This window comes from Rattus rattus, chromosome 5 (assembly GCF_011064425.1).
Source record: "Rattus rattus isolate New Zealand chromosome 5, Rrattus_CSIRO_v1, whole genome shotgun sequence".
Classification (NCBI taxonomy): Eukaryota; Metazoa; Chordata; class Mammalia; order Rodentia; family Muridae; genus Rattus; species Rattus rattus.
This window is the reverse complement of record NC_046158.1, coordinates 62,629,618-62,650,087: the sequence shown is the minus strand read 5'-3', so window position 1 is coordinate 62,650,087 and position 20,470 is coordinate 62,629,618. Positions and strand designations below refer to the sequence as shown.

The 20,470-nt window shown below is 41.2% G+C and overlaps 1 pseudogene; it reads left to right on the top strand.

Annotated features, from left to right (window-relative positions):
- Positions 1 to 15,544: 15,544 nt before the first annotated feature.
- Positions 15,545 to 16,023, top strand: LOC116900851 (annotated as a pseudogene).
- Positions 16,024 to 20,470: the final 4,447 nt, after the last annotated feature.

Genomic DNA, 20,470 nt, shown 5'->3' with positions numbered 1-20,470 from the left:
ATTGGGGACCGGATTCTCAGTTCAATAGTTGACTGCAAGCATCTGCCTCTGTATTTGTCAGGCTCTGGAAGAGCCTCTCGGGAGACAGCTATATCAGGCTCCTGTCAGCATGCACTTCTTGGCATCTGCAATAGTGTCTGGTTTGGTGACTGTATATGGGATGGATCCCCAGGTGAGGCAGTCTCTGGATGGCCTTTCCTTCAGCATCTGCTCCATACTTTGTCTCTGCATTTCCTCCTGTGAATATTTTTGTTCCCCCCTTCTAAAAAGGACTGAAGCACCCACAGTTTAGTCTTCCCTCTTCTTGAGCTTCATGTAGTCTGTGAATTATATCTTGGGTACTAAGCTTCTGGGCTAGTATCCACTTATCAGTGAGTACATACCATGTGTGTTCTTTTGTGATTGGGTTACCTCACTCGGGATGATATTTTCTAGTTCCATCCATTTGCCTAAGAATTTCATGAAATTATTGTTTTTAATAGCTGAATGTACATTGTGTAAATGTATCACATTTTCTGTATCCATTCCTCTGTTGAAGGATATCTGGGTTCTTTCCAGCTTCTAGCTATTATAAATAATGCTGCTATGAACATAGTGGAACATGTGTCCTTATACCCCATAAGAAGAGCAATAATATCACCAACCAGACTCCCCAGAGCTCCCAGGGACTAAACCACCATTTAAAGAGTACACATGGATGGACCCATGGCTCCAGCCACATATGTGGCAAAGGATGACCTTGTCAGGCATCAGTGGGAAGAGAGGTCCTTGGTCCTGTCATGGCTTAATGCCACAGTGTAGGGGAATGTCAGGGTGTGAAGGAGGGAGGAAGTAGGTGGATGGGTGGGGGAGCACCCTCATAGAAGCAGGGGGAGGGAGATGGTATAGGGGATTTGTGGATAGGAAACCAGGAAAGGAGATAATATTTGAAATGTAAATTTAAAAAAATATCCAATAAAAGAAAAAAAAGAAGAGAAAGTGGGAAATAGCCTTAAATGAATTAGTATAGTAGACAATTTTCTAAACAGAATACCAATGGCTCAGACGCTAAGATCAACAGTTGATAAATAGGCCCTCATGAAACTTAAAACTTCTGTAAGGCAAAGGACATTATCAATAGGACAAAACATCAGCCTACAGATTGGGAAAAGATCTTCACTGACCCCACATCTGACAGAAGGGCTAATATCAAAAATATATAAATATATAAATATTTAATATAAAATATAAAAATATATAAAGAACTCAAGAAATTAGACACCTACTATCCAAATAATCCAATTAAAAATGGGGTAAAGAGCTAAACAAAGAATCTTCAAATTGGAAAATTGTATTCCTAGAAAATGGGCTCAAGAAGCAAGCAAGTGGGCCATTTTAAGATATGACAAAATAGGCTTCAAATCAGTACTGATCAGAAGATATAGGGCAAGACACCACATAATCATCAAAGGAAAAAATCCACAAAGAGGATATTGCAATCCTAAATATTAAATAGAAGCAGTAATTAAGTCTTCCAATCAAAACAAGACCAGAGCCAGATATATTCAGCGTGCCATTCTACCAGACCTTCAAAGAATTAATGCTAGTACTCCTCACATTCCCAAAAATAGCAATTTAAGAAGCATTGTCTAGTTGTTTTTAAGAAATGACAATTACCCTGATATTTAAATCATACAATGATCCAACAAAGACAGAAATTACAGACCAATTTCCCTTGTGAACATAGATAGAAAAAAACTCAATAAAAAACTTGCAACCCTAATTTTTTTTTCTTTTTTTTCAGAGCTGGGGACCGAACCCAGGGCCTTGCGCTTGCTAGGCAAGCGTTCTACCACTGAGCTAAATCCTCAACCACAACCCTAATCTTTGACTGTGAGTCCCTGCATCTGGATGAAGCCTTTCAGAGGACAGGTGTGCTAGGCTGCTGTCTGCAAACATAGCAGAGCAACATTAATAGCATCAACAGTTGGCTCTCTCCCATGGGATGGGTCTCAAGATGGGCCAGTCACTGGCTGGCCATCCCCGCAATCTATGTTCTATTTTTATTCCAACACATCTTGTAGACAGGACAAAGGGGTTGAAGGTTTTGTGGGGTGGTTGCTGTCCACCTCCCTCCACTGGAAGTCCCGCCTGGCTACATGAGGTGGCCACATCAGCAGCACATCCCCTGCTGCTAGGAGTCTTAGCTAGGGTCACCCCCCCATAGACTCCCAGGAGATTCCCCTGTCCCAGCCAAAAATGCACACTGGAAATAAAAGACATTTTCAACAAATGGTGCTAGTCAGACTGGATGGCTACACATAGAATATAAATAGACCCTGTGCAAAACTCAGCTCCAAATGGATTAAAGACTTCAACATAAGGCCAAATACCCTGAATCAAACAGAGGAGAAAATGGGAATAGTCTTGAACTCATTAGCACAGAAAAAAATATTTTCTGAATAAAACACCATTAACATAGACACTAAAATCAACAATAAGTGTGACCTCAGAAAACTTAAGTTTCCATAGGGCAAGAGATATCATCATTCAGACGAAACAGCAGGCTATAGAATAGGAAAAAATCTTTACCAATTGTATTTTGATAGAGGGTTACAGGTATCTAAAATATATAAAGAACTTTAAAAACTGAACATCAAGGAAACAAATAACACAATTTAAAGACAGGGTTCATAGCTAAACAAAGAGTTGTCAAAAGATGACCTACAAATGCTTGACAAAGATATAAAGAAATGATCAACATTATTAGTCATTAGGGAAATGCAAATCAAAACTACTTTTAGATTTTATCTTACACCACTCGGAATGGCCAAGATCAGTAAACAAATGAAAACTCATGATTCTTACGATATAAGTAATGGAGAAACTTACTCTTTGCTAGTAGGAGTGCAGCCACTTGGAGATCACTGTGTTTCCTCAGAAAGCTGGGAATAGATCTACCTCAAGGTACAGTGCCATACCCACTCCAGTGGCATCTGTGTGACATGAAGCCCTTGTGCTTCGTTTCTATCCAGAACAGAGGCCTGTGCCTGGAATGGCTCGGCCTCCTGGAGGTCCTGGCCGTCTCCCTACAAAAGATGATGACTAGGGTCTATGCTTGTAGTGGAGGTGCCTTCTGTGTTCTAGCCTTGGTGATCTTAGCAACTTTAAGCCTGTCAGCAATATCTGATTTTAAGAATATAGCAATGTGGGAAGATGGTCGTGTACCTTTAGATGTTTCAGGAACTGAAAGTTCAGAGACGGAAACGTCTCACACCATCATGATCCTGATGAACTCAACGGCTGCAATGAATTCAACTGCTGCACCCATTAGTTCCCAGCAAATAGGAGAGAAATTAATTGCAGCTATTAAGAACATGACTGTTCCAGAAAAGTCTTTCCCCCCTTTTGGGAAAGTTTTGTTTAGCATGATTCAGAATAGTAGTGACTCTTTTAGAAAGATCATGGATAAGTTCCAACAGGTTGAGCAAACTTATCAAGAGTTAACTAGGAAAAAAAAAGAGTTAACTAGAAGGAAAAGAGAAACTAATATTGAGTAAGAAATGAAAGAAATGTGTAGAATGGTTTCAAAAGTTTCCACATTATCTTGAGGGGCCATAAATATAGAGTTTAAACTTTATTAAAATGAAGGTAAATGTTGAATGCATACCTGGTGCCCACGAGTCTGGCAGTATAACTGCAGTTTTCTAAACTATTGTCTGCGGCTGAGAACGGTTTCCTGGACTGTACGTTCTGCTTTCCTCCTTGCAAGGGACATTGGTGGGGTGATGAATAAGAGCTGGATGATTGCCGATTATGATGAACCTGTTCTAACTGCTTAAATCTGTGCCAAGAAGTAAAGCTTTTCACAGCAGCACACACCTCGAGTTTGTGTCTGTCTGTCGCGCCGAATCCATTCTCTACCTGAAATCCAAGCCTTCGTCCCTCTGCTGATACACTCCCCTGGGTCGTCTGCGGCAGTACAGCTATGCCACTCTTGAGCGTGTACCCAAAGGACCCCAAGCCCACTCCATAGTTCAGGAAACAGTTCCATAGTTCCCAAAAGGGGGGAAAGACTTTTCTGGAACAGTCATGTTCTTAATAGCTGCAATTAATTAACTCAGCCCTGCTTATTGCTACTCTATTCACAATAGCTAGGAAAACCAAAAAAATACTTCAACTGATGGATGAATAATGATCAGATATTGGGGGGTTGGGAGGGAAACAGGACTGAAGCCCTGAGGTCCAGCAGAAAGAATGGAAACAAGCAACCTCGGGAGGTAGAAGGTAGAGGGACCCTCTAGAATGTACCAGAGATCTGGTAGGTGAGAAACTCTCAGGACTCAAAGGGAGGAATCTTGAATGAAGTGCTCTCCAGTGGGGTGGGGGAACTTGTAGAGTCCACCTCCAGTGGAGGGACAGGACATCAAGTGGAGGGATGGGGTTGCCATCCCACAGTCAAAAGCTCTGACCCAGAATTGTTCCTGTCTGCAGGGACAAAAATGGAGAAGAGCATGAGAGAGAGTAGGTCCAGTGACAAACCCAAATTGGAATCCAGCTCAAGGGAAGGCCCGGGACTCAGACACTGTAACTGATGCTGTGGTGTGCTTACAGACAGAGCTTAGCATTGCTGCCCTCTGACAGGCCCAACAAGCAGCTGAAAGAGTCAAATGCAGATCCCAATACCCAACCACAGAAGCCAGGGACCCCTGTGGTTGAATTGGGGAAAAGCTGGAAGGAGCTGAGAAGGTCGGCCCCATGTCAAGACCAGCAGTCTCAACTGACCCCGACCCCAGAGATCTCTAGACACTGAGACACCAACCTGGCAGCATACACCAGCTGATATGAGCAAGAGGACTGTTTGGTCTGGCCTCAGTGAGAGAAGATGCACCTAATACTTGAGAGACTTGATCCAAAATATACAAAGAACTCAAAAAGTTAGACCGCAGGGAGACAAATAACCCTATTAAAAAATGGGGTTCAGAGCTAAACAAAGAATTCACAGCTGAGGAATGCCGAATGGCTGAGAAACACCTAAAGAAATGTTCAACATCGTTAGTCATCAGGGAAATGCAAATCAAAACAACCCTGAGATTTCACCTCACACCAGTGAGAATGGCTAAGATCAAAAACTCAGGTGACAGCAAATGCTGGCGAGGATGCGGAGAAAGAGGAACACTCCTCCATTGTTGGTGGGATTGCAGACTGGTACAACCATTCTGGAAATCAGTCTGGAGGTTCCTCAGAAAATTGGACATAGAACTGCCTGAGGATCCAGCTATACCTCTCTTGGGCATATACCCAAAGATGCCCCAACATATAAAAAGACACGTGCTCCACTATGTTCATAGCAGCCTTATTTATAATAGCCAGAAGCTGGAAAGAACCCAGATGCCCTTCAACAGAGGAATGGATACAGAAAATGTGGTACATCTACACAATGGAATATTACTCAGCTATCAAAAAACAACGACTTTATGAAATTAAATAGGCAAATGGTTGGAACTGGAAAATATCATCCTGAGTAGCTAACCTAATCACAGAAAGACATACATGGTATGCACTCACTTATAAGTGGCTATTAGCCCAAATGCTTGAATTACCCTAGATGCATAGAACAAATGAAACTCAAGACAGATGATCAAAATGTGAAGGCTTCACTCCTTCTTTAAAAGGGGAACAAGAATACCCTTGGCAGGGAAGAGAGAGGCAAAGATTAAAACAGAGACTGAAGGAACACCCATTCAGAGCCTGCCCCACATGTGGCCCATACATATAGAGCCACCCAATTAGACAAGATGGATGAAGCAAAGAAGTGCAGACCAACAGGAGCCGGATGTAGATCGCTCCTGAGAGACACAGCCAGAATACAGCAAATACAGAGGCAAATGCCAGCAGGAAACCACTGAACTGAGAACAGGACCCCCGTTGAAGGAATCAGAGAAAGAACTGGAAGAGCTTGAAGGAGCTCGAGACCCCATATGTACAGCAATGCCAACCAACCAGAGCTTCCAGGGACTAGCCACTACCTAAAGACTATACATGGACTGACCCTGGACTCTGACCTCATAGGTAGCAATGAGTATCCTAGTAAGATCACCAGTGGAAGGGGAAGCCCTGGGTCCTGCTAAGACTGAACCCACAGTGAACTAGACTGTCGGGGGAGGGCGGCAATAGGGGGGGGAGGGTGGGGAGGGGGACACGCAAAAGGAAGGGGGGGAAGGAAGGGGATGTTTGCCTGGAAACCGGGAAAGGGAATAACACTCAAAATGTACATAAGAAATACTCAAGTTAATAAAAAAAAAAAAAAAAAAAAAAAGAGACTTGAGGCCCCAGGAAGTGGGGAGGTTTGGTGGGGTTGAGGTAGGAAATAGGGACATCCTCTCCAAGACAAGGGAAGAGGAGCAGGTATGGGATGGGAAGTGATCAGAGGGCAGACCAGGAGGGGAATGAAGTCTGAACTGTAAAACAGGATTAAAGAAATATAATAATAATAATAATAATAATAATAATAATAATTTTTTTAAAAAGAAGAAAATGTGATACATGTAAACTATAGAATACTCTTCAATTATAAAGAAAAATGAAGTTATAAACTTTGAGGTAAGTGGATGGAACTAGGAAAGAGCATATTGATTAGGTAATCCTGACCCAGAAAGGTATACTTTACACATTCTCTCTCTTTGTAAGTTTCTAGCTCCAAGTCTTCAGATATGAGTATGTAGTCCTTAATTATGAGAAAAAAGTAATATGTTACTATTGCCAGGTGGTTTGGAAGCAATACAGAGGGGAACAGCAGAATATAAGCAATCTGATGGAAGACATAGGGAAGGGGGGCTCTTTAAGGTGAAGAAGTAAATAGAGAAGAAAAAAAAAGAAGGTAAAATAACACTAAGAATGTTTGAAAAGCCAGAAGAAATTATATTATTAACTATGTATCCCCTAAAACTACAATACACATAGTTTTGTGTACAAATACACATATATAGACTTAGGGAACTTTTCTCATTGGGGCTGATGGTGCTTTCCTAAGAGATATCCCAATATCAGACCTGAAAAGTCTTCTCTTGACTTGTTGGCCAAAACTATCCAAGAAACTCCCAAAACATGCAGGCTCTCACTCTTGCCATATGTTACATCCAAGAGATAAAAGATAAGGCCATATTCATAACAACATCATTGTTGTTTAGCAGTTTCAACTGAAACTAAAATATTCCGTCCTTCAGGAAAGCACAGTAAGCAAGAGTTAAACAAGTCAAAGTAAGTTCAGGGAGATCTTGAAACAGAACAGACTCACTAGGTCCCTCTCTGACAGGGTAAACAATAAAGACTTCTGAGAGTTACTCTCAGACAAGCCAAGTAGGAAAGGTAACTCTGAGACCTATCTGCCTAGCAGAAGCACAAATCGGCTAAAATGGCCTGGAAGAGGTTTAGATCAACTGAATCACTTAGAAGGGATACTCTCTAACTGTTTGAACTAATTGCAGACTATGTAGCATGTTCTAGGTATCCAGATTTTTGAGCTATCACTCTTATCAAAGTAAGCTTTCCTGATGCCGTTGTCTTTGAGTCATTTCTGGCCTGGTAAGTAACCCCTCACCCATAATTCTGTATGTAACTCAAATAAAAAACTCTGGTTCACCCAGCTGAACTTTGACAGCATCTGTATTTTGGTTTGCTGGGGACTCCCTACCTATGGTTAGTAGATGTGTGTGTAACATCTCCAGGAAAAGTTCTGTCATACAGCAGCAATCATTTACTTCAGAAAGGGGGGCCCAAAGACCCCTGAGCTGTAATTGACCTGAATGACCACTGCTGAGGACAACCTTTCATGAAGGTAACATATAAGCTTCCAAGGGAGGTAACCAACAGTCTTACCCAGCTATAACACCTATGAATCATATCCACAACCAGCATGGCATGATAGCCCTAAGTTTTAGCACACATACTTTGGGAGTAACCAAGGTTCCTTGCTAATTGGACGTAAGACCCACTAAACAAGAGGCAAACCATACCTAGTGCTGGAAACCTAGTAACTGCTCATGCTAGTGAAGTCATAATTATCAGAGGAGAATCTAAAACTACTAACTAACCAGCATAATCCCTAACAACAATGCAAATATCCTTATACCCACAGGTAAGTGTAGTGTTCCCCTCTCATCAAAGAAATCTGTTTGCAACAGATAAAGATCATCACAGAACCCAATCAAAATACAGTTGTGGAGTGCAGTCTTAATAGATAAATCTATGACATCAGGGAACATTTTGGAGGAGGGACTAGAAGGATTATAAGAGCCAGAGGATCAAGAAGTTCGTTGTGAGATTGTGTCGGAATATATTCCCATAAAGTCTCATCAACATGACTTTCCAAATGTGAGTTGAATAAGGATGACACTAATGAACATTTCAAAATGTACAGGAAAGGCCGATGAGGTCTCAATCTTACAAAGAACTATAGTCAACCTAGGAAAACTGGGTGTCAGAAAGATGGTTTTTCCTTGGGAGAGAGCACACCAGTTGATTGTCTAATGATAAATGGTCAACCTGAAAACACATATACAAGTAATATTACATAGAATGAGCAGATTATATTTAGGAATATATATGTGATATTTTCTTTTCCTGAAGTGCTGAGGATTGAACCCATGGCCTCACATGTTAAATAAGCGCCTTATCACTGAGCTATGTCCCCCAAGTATAGTTTATAAATATTTTTACATTAATACAATTACATTTCCCCCTTTCTTTCCATCCCTCCAAGCCCTCTCATGTACTAACTCCTTGCTTTTGTTCTAATTTATAACTTATGGCTTCTTTTTCTTTAATTGTTGTTACTCGTGTGTATTCCTGTTTTGGGGGCGGGGCGTGCACACGCACGCATGCACAGGTGCGTGAGTGCACATGTGTGTGAGTGTTTTTAAACATATGAATACAACCTGCTTAGTCTACATACAATTACTATGCACACACACACACACACAAACATACACAATGTTTTCAGTAATGAACACTAATACAGAGCACAGTTGGTGTGCTCCTTTCTGGGGGAAACTGTATTCCTTTGTTGCCTATATTGTTTGTCTAAGAGTGTTGTCTCTTGAGATTCCCTAGCTTCCATGTTGGCCTGCTTACAGACATCATTCTTCTTTCAGTTCACGTTTAGGCAGCCATGTTGGTGAGAATTCCTATGTATAGCTTCTGACATTTCTAGGAGACACAATTTCACAGCAAACTTCCTGTGCCTCTGGATCTTACAATCTTTTGACCCCCCCCCCTCTTCTGCAATGGTGCACAACTAATCAAAAGGCAGAGCTATGGAACCAAGTCACATTTACATCTACAACGTGATTTCTGCAGCTTAGAGATGCTTCTTTGTAAAGTACATGGTGATTAGTGCAAAGTTTCACAACTGATTAAAGTGGAGAAAATAAGACACTGTAGGATTCTCAGTTCTAAATGAACCATTTATATAATTTTGTCTCCCCCTCAGTCAGCAGTTCTCAACCTGTGGGTCATAACCCTGGGGGGGTAAAAAGACTCACAGGAGTTACATATTAGGCATCCTGAATATTAGATATTCACATTATGATTCATCACATTATCAAAATTACAGCTATGAACTAGCAACAAAAATAATTTTATGGTGGGGAGGCAAGACATGAGGAACTGTATTAAATGGTTTCAGCGTTAGGAAGGTTGAGAGCCACTGCCCTAAATGATATTTTTTAATTGAGTAGATGACTTGAGTTTCAGATATTCTTTTATAAAAAATAACGTTTCTCTAAAGCAATTAGAGAGTTTGGGCTTGTGCTTTTGTGATAAGGAGCCTGCCTTCCTTCAGTTGATAAGCCTGAGCTTCTTGCTATAGCTCTTCCCTTTAATGGCCAGCACAGCCTACAGGGCCATCTATCTCTGCCTCCTGGGTTTCCTTGCTTCTCCTGAATTTCCCCTACAACTTCTGCCTCTACACACAGCTCTTTTTTCTCCTTATGACACTAGGCAGTTTGTGTGACATGTATTCCTCCCACTAGGAACTAAATTAAGACGTCAAAATCTTGTCACATCAGACACCTGATAATCACTGGTTGTTTGCCAGCAATGTTCATTTGGGACAAATTCAGAATTCTGATACTGAAAGAAAGTTGCTAGTTTCCATTAGCAGTCAGAGCCATTCGGGCCTTGCTAAACATTGAAAGACAAGGCATGTGGTTGATTAGACTTGGTGTACTGTTTTAGGGATAGCTGGCACTTCGTGGTGTTCTGCTGAACCTCAGACTAACAGAAGGCAGATGGGCAAGGGGGGCATAGAGTAAGAACCTGAAAGTCCCTATGTACACTTGAACAAAATGGATACCTCTCTCCTACTCTCTCATTGGCCTTTTTTGTGATATTGAAATTGCTGTATTTCTTTCAACTTGTTTATTCTATCTCTTCTGGCTTGGGGATAATATCCTAGGCTTGTCTGTCTCATCTCCTGGCCAGAGCAATGTGAGGCATTCAGTAGATAATACTGAGAGGATGCTGGGAGAGCTGGATGATAAACTGAGTAACTTTGATATTTGTCAGATGGCCTGGTGGTAGGGGTGGGTCATTTTGTTCTTTGCACTTTAATTTATTCCTCTTTATTGGGGGGAGTTCACGACTATACAGGGTTTGCACATCTGTGTGTAGGTGCATATACACATGTATGCACATTCGTGTGGAAGTGAGAGGACAGAAAACATTGATCATGGTGTCTTAAGTCTCTTACGTGGCCTGGGACTCACCAATTAAGCTAGGCTGGATAGCCAGGGAGTCCCAGGCCTACCCCTGTTACGACTTCTCCGAGTACTGGCAATTACACACTCACACCACCATCCTTAGCTTTTTCACAAGGGTGCCAGGACTGATCCTCACACAAGTACTTGGCAAACTGAGCTGCCTCCACAGTTCTTACTTCTTCCTCTTTTTTAAGAAGTGTAGGTTCATGTGGAACAGACTGTTGATTGTCGTCCCCCCCCCAAAAAAAAGTACTTTCTCCGTCTTCCATGGAGAACACAAGGCTACCTTAGGGTCTATGCACTCAAGTTTTTAGTCACATTATGTGGTTCATGAGCATGCATTCTGTGCTGGTACCATTGAAACCACAGATACACCCTTTCCATTTTCTCTCTAATCATTTTCTACCAACTGAGTCATGTAGGTAATTTGAACACTCAGCAGGATACAAGAACTCACTAGAGTGCTTAGCTGGTGGCATAAAGCAAGTCCAATCTTCACCCTGAAAGGAAAGGTGAGGATTTCATTCTGGGGTCTCTTTGTTGAAGTAATTTAACTCCCACCTAATGCAATTTAACATCACCTCTAATGATCCTCCTAGCTCAGAAGGACTAGGTAGGTGCCTTGAATTCATATGTAATCGCTTCATTAGAGAAACCTATACTTTTAGGGACTGTCATATTAAATGGATGCACTTAACCTTTAATCTTCTCTGAAGTTTTTTTTTTTCTCTGTGTATGTGGATGTGTTTCCTGGAGATGAAATTAAGTTTGCACTTTTGAAACAACCACTTACACTAGCAGATGGAAGGAGAGTAGCATGCTTAGCTTCTTTAGTAATCACAAGAAGGCCCAGAAGCAATCATACTATAAATCATTGTCATTTCTGCAAGCTGCACCGCAGTCCGGAGAGTGTTAGAGCGACCAGGACTCGCAAGCGAGGCATTATAGCAGAAATAGTAGAGGAGACTTTCACTCAGGCTCAGACCTCTTTAAGTTTAATAGCTACATGTTATTTGATGTACTTAATGTATTCTCAGCATGATCTCATACATTCAAAGCTAGACTTGAATTTGCTATCTTGCTAAAGATGTTCTTGAACTCCTTTTTTTTAAACATTTTTTATTGGTTATCTTGTTTATTTACATTTCAAATGTTATCCCCCTTCTCTGTTTCCCCTCTGCAAACCCCCATCCCATCCTCCCTCCCCCTGCTTCTATAAGAGTGCTCGCCCCCACCCACCCACTCACATCTCACTACCCTAGCATTCCCTTACACTGGGACATCAAGCCTTCACGGGACCAAGGGTCTCCACTCCCACTTTTGCCAAACAATGTCATCCTCTGCTATATATACATTTGGAGCCATGGGTTTCTCCATGTGTATTGTATTCTTTGGTTGGTGGTTTAATCCCTGGGAGCTCTGAGGGAGGGAGGTGGGGGGAGGGTCTGGTTGGTTGATATTGTTGTTCTTCCTATGACGTTGCAAACCCCTTCAGATCCTTCAGTCCTTCCCCTAACCCCTCCATTGGGTTCTCCAAGCTCAGTCTGATGGTTGGTTGTGAGCATCCACATCTGTGTTGGTCAGGTTCTGGCAGAGCCTCTCAGGGGACAGCTATACCAGCTCCTGTAAGCAAGCACTAAGCATCAGCAATAGTGTCTGGGCTTGGTGTCTGCAGATGGGACAATGGGGCAGTCTCTGGATGGCCTTTCCTTCTGTCTCAATTCAAGTCAGAATTCAGCAGCAATTCTGGGTTAATATTTTTGAGCTGGGTGTGGGTTGCCCCATCACTCAACCAGAGGCTGTACCTATTCACTGGACATGGTCTCTACAGGTTCTCTCTCCCCTTTGTTGGATATTTCAGCTAATGTTATACCTGTTGGGTCCTGGGAGCCTCTTGCTTTCCTGGTATCTGAGACTATCTAGCGGCTAACCCCAGTTCCCCATCCCTCACTGCAACAACACCTCTGTTCAAATTCCTGACCTTCTAGACTTCTCCCCTGTCTCCTCCCACACCTGATCCTACCCCCTCCTTTCCCTCTCCCTCCTCTCTCCCTTCCACATCCCTCCCTCTCATGCTTATTTTGTTCCCCCTTCTAAGTAGGGCTGAAGCATCCACACTTTGGTCTTTCTTCTTCTTGAGCTTCATGTGGCATGTAAGTTGTATCATGGGTATTCCAAGCTTTTTTCCTAATATCCACTTATCAGTGAGTACACACTATGTGCTGCATTCTTTTGTGACTGGGTTACCTCACTCAGGATGACATTTTCTAGCTCCATTCATTTACCTGTGAATTTCATGAAGTCATTGTTTTTAATAGTTTGAATAGTAATCCATCGTGTAGATGTACCACATTTTCTCTATCCATTCCTCTGTGGAAGGACATCTGAGTTGTTTCCAGCTTCTGGCTATTATAAATAAGGCTGCTATGAACATAGTGGAGCACGTGTCCTTAAACTCCTTTACTCCTCTGCCTCTACCTCTAGAGTTCTGCTATCACAGATGTATGCCACCATGCCTAATTAATGGGTGGCTATAAACTAAATCTTTGTGGCTAAATACCTGCTAGGAAGCACTCTGCCAACTAAACCATTAGTCCCTTAATATAATTTTAATTTGTGGCAAATTATTCTACTTCTAATGAACCCAGTAACATAGTTTTTCCAAGAATAAATGTTAAAAAGAGAAAATGATAAAAGTGGTAACAGTCATTTGCCAAAGATCGCCAAGTAGTTGGAGAAGACAGTGTTACAAGAAAGCAAATAAAAGGAAAATCAGTCAGAAGGGGGCAGCAAGGATGGGAAGGCAGTAAGAGAGTGGGATGAATGAGAGAGAATACAGTATAGTGATCCATGAATAAAAATGCCATGGGCATGCCATGACATTGAATTGTAACCTAAAATGTATTCTTCACATATGTTCACTATCTCTTCTGACATCACAATGGTAGGTACTAAAAATATCATTTTAGGGAAGACAACATGACTCGGTAGATAAAAGACAAGCCTGGTGCCCTGAGTTTGGTCTCTGGAATCCACATGGTGAAAAAACCTTTGCAAGCTTTCCTCTGATCTCGACATACATACTGTGGCAAGTGTGGCACCTCCCCAAGACAATCGGTCAATCAATAAATGTAATTTTTAAATGTAAGGGCACATTTTAAAGTAGAATGGTGTATTAAAACAAGTAGAAATATAATTGTTTTATTTCTAAATGTTAAGATTGTTGTGAACTCAGCACAGCCTGGTAAAGGAAAGACCCTGTTGGATTTATTAATCTCAGATCTGGGCTCAGAATCCAGGTTGGTCATTCATAAGCTTTTGGCTGCCCATTTATAGACTTACTGAGCAGATTAAACACAATAGGCATAGAACTGGGTGCTTGGGATGTGTCGATGAGTAGAACAGTAAAGTTGTTCACTTCCTCATGACAGACTGCTAAGTTTTCTATGATTGTTATCTTCCTAAAACTCATCTGTGCAGTTTAACCTCCAATAATGAAGTACTAGGGTAAAGCAAGTTAACTAATCCATAAGGACTCTGTCCTTGTGAACGGAATCAGTGCCTTATAAAAGAGAATCCCTTCTCCCATGTGAGCATTTCTGACTTCTATATAAGCCACAAAGTGATTCTGCCTAGCCACCAAGTCTGATAGTAATTTGAACTTGGATTTCTTGACATCTAGAACTGTGAGAGATAAATTTCTATGGTTTGTTACTAGCTTAAAGATACCATGACAGACATACAGTAAACATAAGTATGTCCAGGATTGAGCCCAAAAAGTTGTATTTCTGATAACTTCTCAAGCAATGCTGTGGTACACCATGGGGGCCACACCTTAGTCAAAAGGAGTGTTCCACACTATAGTGTCTAGTGATCCCTTTATACGTATAAATGAGAGTTTCTTCACTGCTGGAATGATACAGAGTTTCAAAACTCTGGAATCTTGGGGATTAGGATTGCCTTGGCCACTCCACCTTTTCTTCTCATCCTTCCCCCATGTCTTGAGCTTTCTGAGCATAAGAAGAGCTGGGTTATTCTCCTGCAGTAACTATCGCCCTTCACAGAATTTCCCAGCAACTCATTTATTTATCTACCTTCCACAACATACTTGGAGCTCTTTAAGAAAGCTTTGTTCAATTTTTCTTATTTTAATCTCTTTAGCTTTGTTCATAATTTGTAGTAAAGACTCTTGAGGCTTTCTTTTCTTGAAACAGGGTCTTGCTATATAGCTCATAATTACCGTAACTTTTTGTGTACCCAGTCCATCTTGATTTATGATCCTCCTGACTCACTAAGGTTATAGGCATGTACCTCCATGCCCAGCTCCCTGGAGACTGTTTTATTTTTTAAAAATTTGTAAAGAACACACACACACACACACACACACACACACACACACATACACACACACACTACTGTTAGTTGTCACTACCACCATTTAGGTGACAACCGCCAGTAAAACCATAACATGATCTCTTCCAAACAAAAATAGTGAGCCTCCCCTGTGATTTTTCAAATGTCCCTCAGACATCACAGAAATAAAAACTTTATCACTTTTACCATTATCATTACAAATATGAAAGTTGTTTTAGGATAAACAGGTGCTTTTTTACAATTTTACTAAAAACTGAATTACACGGAATATAACTTCCATGTAAGTGGAAAAAATATATCTTGCTTGGCTGGGGAATTTACAAAGAAATTTTCATCATTTGGAGAAATTATCCACATTCTGGGCGTACTCGAGTCTCCATTACATGAAAATAATGTTGGGCTGCCTTGGTAGATGGTAAGCCCACAGCAACATGATAATGTGTCTAGACATCGAGGCTGTGCTTCTGCATTTAACTATTAAGTATATTTTTAAGCTCTCGCTTCCCGGCCATCTTGGCAGCCCATCTTGGTTGTGGGCTATTCCACACCTAAGACAGGAAGATGGTGCTGCAAAGAAGATGAAGAAGTCTCGGGAGTTGATCGACTCTAGGCTCCAGCTTACAGAGGAAAAGTGGAAAGTGTGTGCTGGGATACAGACTCTGAAGATGAGCAGTCAAAGCAAAGCAAAAAGTTGTTGGCTATTTTTGCCAACAACTGCCCGCTTTCGAGGAAATCTGAAATAGAATATTATGCCATGTTGGCTAAAACTGGTGTCCATCACTACAGTGGCATTAATATTGAATTGGGTACAGCATGTGGAAAATGCTACCAAGCATGCACACTGGCTATCACTGACCCAGGTGATTCCCATCCTATTAGAGGCATGCCAGAACGGACCGCTGAGAAGTAAACCAGGAAGGTTTTCCTTTAACAAAGTGTGCCATAGCTCAAAAATATATTTTTAAGTTACTTTCCTGTACTTAGACACAGGAAAAAATGCATTGAATTTTCCTCACAATCTTCTTTATGTAAGACTACTGATTGCTTTCCACAAATTGATGGTCAGGTCCCTTTACTGATAACAACACTTACACAACTCACTGAACATGAAGAAATCAAGCCAGTGACTACCTAGAGCCTTTACCCCCACTGACTCGTATGGTGCTGGATGGTTAAAAAAAAAAATTGATTTCCTCTCATTGGATCTACAAACCACTATAAAGGGCAGGCCCCGTAGCCCCTTAGATACAACAGATGGCAAAATAAAAGGAACTCGCTGACTTTTTTGGTGATTCTTTGTTTCTGAAGGCTTTCTAGGGCCTTTTGGGGTTTTTTTTTTTTTAAGCCTTACAGCTTTGTGTTTTTATTGGATTTCTATGTGTATAAGCATGTGTGTCTCTGCATCTATACATGTTTTTGTGCTTTTGCTTTGGCTCTTTTTCTTTTGTTTTGTTTCTTATTCTGGTTTGTTTTGTTTTATCTTATTTTATTTTATCATTATTACTAGTTGCCAGCTTGTTTTTTAATGAAAGAGAAAAGGGATTTGGATTTGGGTAGAAGAAGTATGGAGGATCTGGGAGGAGTTGAGGGAGATAAAACCATATAGGAATATATTGGATAAAAAAACTATTTTCAATAAAAAAAGATAGAAAAATTGTAAGCTACACTTTTAAATGTATTTTACAATAAACATTTTTAAATGTTCTTTGTGCAGTGGATATGGGTTAATAGAGAGACTCACAACTAGTCCAAATGCAGCGAACAAGTGCGTGTGGAGTATTCAATCGTAAGTGAGACATCTGCACTATAGACCCTCCTCAAAGGTCTCAGAGGACACTGCAGAAGCGTAGAAGGATTGAAGGACAGAAATTGGACAGAACTGAGGCAAAACAAGGTCTTCTGGACATGACAGAACTGTTGCACTCACAAAATCATGACAGCAGTGGTTGCCCGCATAAGACCTGTACAAGATCAAGCTAATCAATATTCCAGCATGGATGTGGGAGAGGCTTAGCAGGAGTTATTGGCAGCTGATCGCTTCTGGGGGATGGGTGTGACTTTTTCTTAGTGCTTCTTACAATTTACCATTTTTTACACATACAATAGCGCATAGTAGATGTCTGGTATGCGTTTCTGAGTGCATTTGTTCGGTTCTACTTTTCCTCAGGAGAGGGAAAGCCTATTTTTAAAAAAGAGCATCTAATATATGAATACCTTCTCACAGAGAAAGCCAATAGAGACCTACACAGGCAGTGCATTACCACGAGCCTCTCTAGCCACATTTTGAGAACCATTCACCCAGACTAACCCGGCCACAGCAGCTTGACCACTCATAATCAATCTGGATGGTCCAGGAAAACAGAAATGGGTGCTTTTTTTTTTTTACTTTATGCACTACAGTGTAGATAATCCTTTTAAACAGGAATTTTTAGAATGTGTGGGAAGGCATGCCTCATACTCTGCTCCAATTTAAACCAAGCACACAGATTGGAGAGAAGCCAAAGACTTTGACATTAATGAAGGAAAAAGTGAGCATATTCATTTCCCTTTAGCAAAGGACAGGGGTAGCAGGTGGCCCCAATCAGATACACACACACACACACACACACACACACACACACACACTCACAGTATATTTCTGTCACATACACACACCAAAAAAGAGATTTTTCTATTCATATCCACATGAACAACTACCATAGTAAGATAGGTTCTGATTCTTTAAAAGTTCTTCAGAATAACTAAAGAACATACTATGAAAGTTTTTCACTCAATTATCTTCAAAACTTAACTAGGAACTGGTGAGACTTAATGTCTGCATTCGCTATGATATGGCCTAGATTTTCAGGGACATAAATCAAGTCTCTCTAAGAGCCCTAAGTAACGATTTTTCTGCTACTATCTTTGTGTTTAAAAGTCACCTAGGCAACATTTTCTATAGTTACTAATACAAGTTTGCTAAGAATTAATTTCTGGGAAATCCTATTTGGAAGCTGATTAATTTCTCAGATGTCCTGAACAGCAGTTCAGCCAAATGGCACCATATAGTGTAGCCAAGTCACGTTACACACAGAAGAAGCTCACCCGGGTGTTGTGTTTTCTATTTTAAATGTAACTTATCCTATTAAATGTATTATTAGCATGTGCTTGAGTGGTCGCTTGGTTGCTTGCTTCTTAGAGACAGGGTCTCAAGTAGCACATGATAGCTTCGAACTTGCCAAGTTACTAAAGATGACCTTGCATTCTTAGTCTCCTGTCTCTACCTCCCGAATACTGTGATTACAGATATGTGCCACCACACTCAAGCCATGTGGAACTGGAGAATATATAAAGTTCCCCAAAAATATCCCATTTTGTTCTTCTTTTGATAACTTTTCATGCCCCAGGATCATTTTCAGAATGGGTTCTTTGGGTTCTGAGTTTTGGGTTTCAGTTTGCTTGTTTGTTTGTTTTTGACTCTATGATTCTGTTTTGGTTTGTTTTAGGTTTTGTTTTGTTTTTTATTTGTTTGTTTGTTTTGAGTTCTTTATATATCCTCAATCCTCTGTCAGATATATAGCCTACAAAAGTTCTCTCCCACCCTGTGGGCTTTCTCCTCACCCAGTTAATTGTTTCTTTACCTATGCTGTTATTTTCATTCTATAACATCCCACTTGTCAATTGTTGACCTGAATTCTTGGGCAAATAGGACACCCTTTCCTACACCTATGTCATTTAGGGCACTGTCTATGTTTTCTCTTAACAGTTTCAGTGTTTGGGGTTTTAGTGTTGGGTCTCTAACCATTTGGAGCCAGTTTTGTGCAAGATAATATGTATGGGCGTAGTTTCGTTCTTCTGCATATGGACCTCCAGTTTTCTCAGCAGCATTTATTGAAGATGCTTTCTTTTATCCAGCTTATATTTTGGGCATCTTTATCAAATATTAAGTAGCTTAAGTTACATGTGCTTCTGTCTGGGTCTTCAATTTCATTTCACTCGTCTACATGTCTGTTTGTGACAGTACCATATGATTTTTATTATTATGCTATCTCTGAATCTTACTACACTCCCCTCCTAGTACTTTGGACCAGCTTCTACTGCCATTGCTGATTCTCCTTGAATAGCTGATGAGACAGACTCAAAAGAAAATAGTTTGAGAGTGAAGGAGTTGGAAAACAGAAACCTGGTGAAAATGTAATAGAACAAAGAGGGGTGCGTTTCAGCTCCTGCAAGCCTGTAGCTTTGGCCACACGGCTCTGGCTTTGGAGTCCTGAATAGAAGGGACCACTGGGACAATTGAGGCTGGTTAACTGCAGCTAAGAAATTAGTGGATATTGAGAGGAGACCAGCATCACTGAGGTGAAATCTTCTGGGATGTGTTTTCTGAGAAGAAAAGAAGCTGTGTTCCAGAGATAGCCAAGGTTGGACCACATGCTGTAACTATAGTTGGTAATGTGTAGGAGTCACCCAGGTCGTGCTGGTTTTGAAGGCATGAAGGGGCCATGGAGAGGAGCTGTGGCTTTATACCGTGAAAGGCTACCGAAGGACCTTGGTGAAGGTGCAGCCTCAGTTGCAGTTGATGACCCAGAACACTAGGGGTCATGCAAAGGAGTTATGGCTTGGCACTGTGAAGAGAGCCTATGAAAGGCTATTGGTGAAGCACAGTTGCAGCAGAAAACCCCAGAGTATTGGAGACGCCAGTACCATGTGATGATACAGCAGTGGCAGTGGAGTGGATTAACCTGAGTTTAGAGTGCTACAGAGGGCAGAGGTGGAGAAGTGACACAGCCCCTTGGAGGAACCCAGGAGATCATGTGTGAATCTTAGACATTTAAACAAGTTGTAATATTGAAGTTGCCTTGGAGACCCCCAAGATGTTTGAGATGCCAGAGCCAGTGGGCTATCTGCTGAGGAAAGCTGCTAACAGGGAGTGGAGCCAACCCAGGAGAAAGAAGTTTGTTGCAGCCAACAAAGATGAAAAAGGAGCTGGAGATCTGAAGACCGCTTTGACATCAGTCGTGCAGATGCAGTTTGGAACTTGCCCAGCTACTTTCCTGTCTTGCTTTGGGAATTACAGTTAAGTGATTGGATGAATCTCAGAGGAGACATTTCACTTTGGACTTTTAACACTGTTGAGACTCCTATAGAATATGGGGACTTTGGAAGTTGGACTAAATGTATTTTGCTTTATTCTATGTTTAGGTATTATCCCCATAGACTCATATGCTTAAACAAGCCTATGAGGTCAGGGAGTGGAATATGATGACTTGTATGTGCTTGACCCAGAGAGTGGCACTATTAGAAATTGTGGCCCTGTTGGAGTAGATGTGACCGTCTTGGAGTAGGTGTGTAACTCTGGTTGTAGGCTTAAGACCCTC